Source organism: Podarcis bocagei, assembly GCF_964188305.1.
Source record: "Podarcis bocagei genome assembly, chromosome: 8".
In the NCBI taxonomy this organism is placed as follows: Eukaryota; Metazoa; Chordata; class Lepidosauria; order Squamata; family Lacertidae; genus Podarcis; species Podarcis bocagei.
Genome location: NC_138133.1, coordinates 12113523 through 12120454, shown reverse-complemented (window position 1 = coordinate 12120454; position 6932 = coordinate 12113523). Strand labels below are relative to the sequence as shown.

The window sequence follows — 6932 nt, the reverse complement described above, 5'->3', positions numbered from 1 at the left end:
AAAGTGCACTATCAGTGATACTCCAACAGTAATAGCCATTCTTTTAACTTTCTAGTCCCTCTCTCATGCACCACAGCAATTGCTTTGTAACCAGCACCAACCACCCAAGTGATTTTCAAGTCACATGAATATATAATGGTGGAAGTTACCACATGACAGTGTGGCTACATATTGCTCTGTTCTTTGAGGAACATAGATCCCTTCAAGAATCAAGTCTCAAAATTACCACAACAGTGGGTTGCTTGGTTGTTGTTTTTTTACAAGTACATACACGCATATTGCCCATCCTGTTCTGGAATCATCTGGATTCGTTCAGTCTCCTCCACCCCAAATATTTATTTCACTTTAGCTCACAGGCTCTCAAATCGCTTCCTGATTTAAGCCCTCCTCTGTGCAGGGGTTGAAAGAGTCATAAATCACGATGGATTCGGTGAGGGTTGACAGTACTCACAAAATCCAATCAGAAGCAGGCAATATCCTCTGCCTTCTCAACCTGAGAAGGTGTTTTCTTCTTTTTAAAAAAGCTACCTTGGCTCTAATAGAAAGACGGCCCATGAAAGCAGCTTATCATTTCTGAGACATCCAGAGCTTCCAGACTAACCAAGTAATACTTTCCTGTGACAACCCAAGTGTATTGTACTAACAATCAAAAACATACTTCTGCTGCAATCAATTTTCACCAGAAATTTTGGAAATCTTAGTCTTTCGACCACAGGCTGAGGATTTGTTACACTCCATTTTAGGGAAAAAATGGACTTTTGCTTCAGTGATTTGCCATTTATTACTTTATATGCTGCCATATTATCTAGTTTGGCCTGGGGGGGGGGTTGTGGGATATTCTGTCTCTCCCTGTAAGACCGCAGTGCTATTCACCCAGCTATAGTTAAAGGTCTGTCAGTTTTCCCATTATATGCCTCCATTATCCAAGCTTTATAACTCAACCCTCAAATGTCAATCCTATCTGATAGGTGCCAAAAAAGCATTTGACCTCATGAAGGATTACGTGATGGCGACTGATCCATTAAATTCTTTGTAAGCCGGAAGCCAGGTTCAAGTCCTTCTTAAGGGATTTATTTAAAGGTAAAATATTAATATTTATGAGTACAGTATTCAGTTCTATCGCTAAAGCAGTTTAATGTAACAACAGTATTTTGGGGATACAAGAATCATCTGATGCTACAAGGTCTTTTTTTGTTGTCTGACCACTTCTGAGCCAACACGTATCTCACAGCCAGGCCAAGTCCTAGCATTGCATTTTACACATAGGAGAAGACTTAGGTAATTTACATAGCCAGCTAAATTCAGTTTAGCTACCACCATTTAGCTCCATATGAAACCGCAGGACGCGGTATCTGAGGCAACTGTTCCGCAACATACCCAAGACAAATTATTTGCTATCTTTTTTTCCATCAGTGATTATGCAGGAATTTTTACCACAATGGGAATAGCAACTAATATAATTACGCAGATAAATTACCTTTATTTACATAATTTGCTATTAAATTTTCTGACAAATCTGTTGGCTAGGATGAGGGTGGAGGGAGAGAATTTAATGGGGTGTTGTTCCATTATGATTTGTAAGTCCCCTGGGGCAGAGGCCTATCATACCTTGGTGGTTGCTATTGTTTGCAAACCACCATGCAAATAATTGAGGGGGGTGCAATTGTATGCAGGGGCTGTGTAAGCATCCAGGAAATATTTGTCTGCAAATATTTTCATCAAAACAGGGGGAAAGGCAGATAAGATAGTGAGAATTCTTCAGCCTTGATAAGCAACAAAATAATGATGCTGAATCTAAAATGGCATCTTCAAACTATTTGTAAAGCAGATTATGTAGCTTTTGCCTTTGCTGTTAGCCCACTGAACAGGCCTACGTAATCGTATATAAAGAGGGCATGCTCTGCCTGAACATACCAACAGCCAATTTTGATTCTCTCTTAAGATAGTTCGTTGAAGGTCATTACTGTTTTCTCCCAATTTTTAACTTCCACAGCATTGTAATAAGGTCACAGATTCAAAAGAGGAGAAGCGTTGCTGTACATTATTAATGATCCCTGCAGAGCTAAGTACAATGAAAGAAACGATTTGCTGAAATTCTGTGTATTTTCAAAGATAAAGGAGGTTAAGAGATATACTCAAGCCACTCTCTTACATGAAAGGAAACATCAGCTAACTTCCATCTTACCATAAAGGAGTTGTTTCTTGCAGGTTTCGAGTCTCAGCGTTAATCTAAAGAATTTGTGCTGAAAATAAAAATGGTTTGCCAGTGCTTGGGAACCTGTGGCCCATAAGCCTAATTAGCCTCCCCAGGGCCTGCAAGGCCATTTTAAGTTAATCACACCCACCTGCCAAATGATGCCAAGCACAGGACAGTTAAAGGGATCTTTGGTTTCTGATTTAACCACTGCAGCATAAAACCAAAGACAAGCCCTCTTCGAAAGGCAAAGGCAGCAAAGGCCTCTCTGCTCTGCACTCTTAGACCAGAGTTAGGCCTTCTGCCAACTCAACAGAAAAAGATGTTATTTCAGCTCACCCCACTGTTGAGGTGGGCAGAAATGCTGCCTTTTACTCTTAAGAAGGAGGCATGGGCTTTCTCATTTGGTTAGAGCATGGTGCCGATAACACCAAGGTTGCAGGTTTGACCCCCTTATGGGACACCTGCATATTCCTGTATTGCAGGGGGTTGGACTAAATGATGCTCAAGGTCCCTTCCAGTTCTGCAGCTCTATGATCTTAGTTCTGTGATGCTTAGTGCAAAGATCAGAGATAAAACATCCCTCTGACTCCTCTTTATTTAGGACAAGGTTTCCCAAACTTGGGTCTCCAACTGTTTTTGGACTACAATTCCCATCATCCTCGACTACATAGGGATGCTAGATAGAGATGGTGGAAGTTGTAGTCCAAAAACTGCTGGAGACCCAAGTTTGGGAAACCCTGCTTTAGAGGAATTTTTTTGTATGTTTGGTGTGTGTGAGAGAGTGTGTCTGTTGTAAAGTAAAGGTAAAGGGACCCCTGACCATTAGGTCCAGTCATGACCGACTCTGGGGTTGCGGCGCTCATCTCGCTTTATTGGCCGAGGGAGCCGGCGTACAGCTTCCAGGTCATGTGGCCAGCATGACTAAGCCGCTTCTGGCAAACCAGAGCAGCACACGGAAACGCCGTTTAACTTCCCACTGGAGCGGTACCTATTTATCTACTTGCACTTTGACGTGCTTTCGAACTGCTAGGTTGGCAAGAGCAGGGACCGAGCAACAGGAGCTCACCCTGTCGCGGGGATTCGAACCGCCGACCTTCTGATTGGCAAGTCTGTGGTTTAACCCACAGCGCCACCCATGTCCCTGTGTCTGTTGTATAAATATGTACAGTGGTGCCCCGCAAGACGAAATTAATTCGTTCCGCAAGTTTTGTCGTCTAGCGAATTTTTCGTCTTGCGAATCACGAAATCCCATAGGAATGCATTGAAAATCAATTAATGCGTTCCTATGGTCAAAAAAAGTCCAAACAAAGCCAAATTTGGTACAACAACAGTTTATTAACTGCTCTTTAAAGTCACACATACTGTAAAGAGCAGTTCAAAAATTGAAGGGAAAATAAATTAACTTTATAAACAAAACATGTCTTTGTTTTTAGACAAAGGAAACAAAGTCGCGAGATGTTTTCGTCTTGCGAAGCAAGCCCATAGGGAAATTCGTCTTGCGAGGCAAATCGAAAACGGAAAAACCTTTCGTCTAGCGAGTTTTTTGTCTTTTGAGGCATTCGTCTTGCGAGGTACCACTGTATTTTCATGCATGTAGGAAGAGATTGCTGTGTGGCTGGCGGCTGGTGCTGGGATAGCTAAGGCTGTGTACACAGCATACACTGAAAGCACATGCGCCCTGCCCAAGCCACAGTTTCCAAAATCCTTAACCAAATACAGTCCCTATGATTCTATGGGGAAGTCCTTCAAATGTATGGTGTGTGTAAGCAGCCTCAGGCAAAGTTTGAGCTAGGTACTTCCTGGCTCCTACACTAACTATTCTGGGGACTAAATTGTTGGGAAATAACCGGTGAATACCAATTAATCCTGAAGTCCCACATGTGTGGGGAACTACAAAGAAAAAAAACAAATGGCTGACTGCCTGAACTAAAGAAAAACTGTGTGGGCCTTGACTCGCGTCTTTAGCCAAAACAGCCCCCAGTAAAGTTTAAAACACAGGCCTATGCAGTATTTGCAATGCGGGGGAAATATAGGTTGTTAGATCTGTAGATGTCCCAGAATTAAGTGCTTACAATGTGCTCCCCTTGCCTCTGCCTCTCTCTGAAAGACCACAAACTTCACAAAATTTGAATGCTCCACTTACAGTAATCACAGGTCTCACTCAGGCAGCAGAAACAACACAGGCAAAAGCCACTTCAGTACAAAATACAAAAAGGATATTCAAACACAGAATCTGGGGTAGCAAGCTCCAGCCTTGTGCGTGTGATTAGTTACCGGTACATGGTTCAAACAAAAGAGGGAAAGAGAGAGGAACAGGAAGCAGGCAATACTAATCTGGTGGGCCAAAGAGCAATGAGCAATTCAGAAGACAGGTATACAAGGTCTTTTGGACACCCAAGATTGTCTCCCCATGTTTAGCTAAACCCCTGATCATCTTACAACTATCCAGACCAAGCTGGGCCATTTCCATTGGGTGTGGGGGCACTTAATGTGTAGTGAATCTGGCTATTGCAATAAAACACTGTATTTTGCTTTCCAGCATTGCAATTAAATAACCCATCTGCTTGTTTGGATCTAACGCGTGGAGTGTTGACATTGGTGTGGACATCTGTTTGAGAATCCTGGTGGGCACAGAGTGGTAGTTCCAGCTGTGTAAAGATGGTGATGGCACAAAGGTTATCCTTTCCCCTTGAGACACAGAGCTGCAGCATAACTAGGACATAAGGCATGACAGATTGCTGGAGAAGGAAATTTAATGTAGCTGAGTTGGAAATTGACATCATTAAGCAGTCTTTCAACATGGCAATCAACATATTTGCTGTTTAAAAGAGGAGAACATTTTCAGCACTGCTTAGCGGTGTGGGGTCATTACTCTTTTAATCTCCGAAAATATTCCAGTAAGGAATATATTTATTTCGTGTCTGCCGGATGATAAAAGACACATTACATCCATCCCATACATTCAGAGCGCTATGATACCCCTCTAAACAGTCCCGACTGAATTCTGGGAGTTGTAGTTTGTTAAGGGTGCCGAGAGTTGATCAGAGACACCTATTCTGTTCTGCTCTGGAGCCAACTGACAATTCTCAGGTAAGAGCCTCCCCCTATTGTGTGGGCAGGGTGGTCCCTCCCCCTACCTGGCCTGATCACCTTGGCAACGCCTCCCCAGGCGGGATTGGGCAACAGGCTGAGGTAGGTGGAGACCTCCAGGCATCCCACCTGGGGAAGGCGAAGCCGAGCCTGTGCTAATGGTGCCGCATAGGGTCCAGGGGGCTGCGCGCGACCACGCAAAGGGCGCCCCCCATTTAATGTGGGGAGCGGTCATTCCCAAAGTGGTTTAACTATCAATTGCTCTTCACAGGGAAGTCTGTAAATTGTAGCTCTGTGACTCTAACTCTGTAGCTCAGACTGCAAATTTTGGAGGGTCCTTAGGCAAGTCCCCTCCCCTGGTCCCCACTCCCTTGTTGAATCTACCTCTTCACTGGCATGATCACCATTTAATTCTCATTCTCTTCTCAGCATTGCTACCACCAGCTTCTCCACTGCCTTTTCCTCAACCAATGTTGACTGGTCCAGACCAAGAGGCATAGGCGCCGACTCCATGGGGCCTGAGGGGGCCCGAGCCCCCTCAAAAATTCGTTTGGGGGGCTAAGCCCCCCCAATAATTTAAGAAAATTATTAGGCACCTTGCCAAAAACCGCGCAGGGGACTTCGGCGCGCGCCTCCCAAAGTGACCGGGAGCTCCTGAGAAGGGGCGGGCAGGTCGGTCAGTCAGAGGAAGACCCCCAGCGGGGGGACTTTAGAAAGGAATGGAGCCGCGGGGCCGAGGAACGGCGTATTCGTCGCCAGCGAGGGACCAGGGTGAGGGGAGAATGGAGGGGACGGGAGTTCCCGCCGCCGGAGCGGGGCTTTTTTCTGGGTTCAGCTAAGGTGACGTTGGTAGGAGGGGGTGGCCGCCTCCCAGCGCGAAGCCTGGGGAGGGCAGGCTGGTTCTTGCATGCAAAAGCACCACTGCCATCCTGCCGCCAGTATGGACCCCGGTATGGGCCCCCCCAATATTTTTTATAAGTCGGCGCCCCTGCCAAGAGGTGGTCGTGCTGGAATCCTGGAAGCCAAGATACAAGTCTGGGGCGTGTACTCTTTGGTGAGAGAACCCCAGCACAGATTTAACATCACAAAACATGCAGCAAAGCTAAGCATGGAAATAAAGGCTTGTAAAACCTTTAAAATGTGCCCTTCGTCTAAGTCCCAAAATATCCCCAAGCTATCCCATTTCCCTAGCATAGAGACAGACCACACTTTGTCTAAGTCGTAAAATGGTCTACTTACAAAACTCTTCAAAGGTCAGCAGCCATGAAAGATGCACAGAGAGTGAAAACGTTGCTTAGCTATAAAATGTAAAAGTTTCTAAACTACTGGTATAGAGAAAAACTCTAGTTTCAGACTCCATTTTCCTTCTCTTACAGAGCTCCTTACCTACTGAAATCCACATGGATAGTGAGAGATAGAAACGCCTTGGTGACCCACTTCCTCTCAAGGTGGGAAGTGATGACATACGCTAAGCCTGGCAGGACAGCTTAGTCTGTGGTTTTAACCCCTTCGTGCACTAATTGGATTCAAACATGCTAGAGTTATATGAGGCTGGAACCCTACAGAGGTCGAGTAAGCAAGTAGTTGCAACAGTGAAGAAGCAGCAGAGATCTACAGAACTCTTGGCAGTGAGCCCCCTGATAGT

At 45.0% G+C, this 6932-nt stretch overlaps 1 long non-coding RNA gene across 3 annotated transcripts; it reads left to right on the top strand.

The window, feature by feature from the left end:
- The first annotated feature begins 275 nt into the window (after positions 1 to 275).
- On the top strand, positions 276 to 6426 carry LOC308593968. 3 transcript variants are annotated; one of them, XR_014011161.1, is made up of 5 exons: positions 276 to 430; positions 969 to 1080; positions 4737 to 4858; positions 5717 to 5781; positions 6286 to 6426. It is a non-coding gene; the product is annotated as an uncharacterized lncRNA (long non-coding RNA). The 3 variants fall into 3 exon arrangements; XR_014011162.1 differs by lacking the exon at positions 276 to 430 and adding an exon at positions 462 to 604; XR_014011163.1 differs by lacking the exon at positions 276 to 430 and having other exon boundaries at positions 846 to 1080.
- Positions 6427 to 6932: the final 506 nt, after the last annotated feature.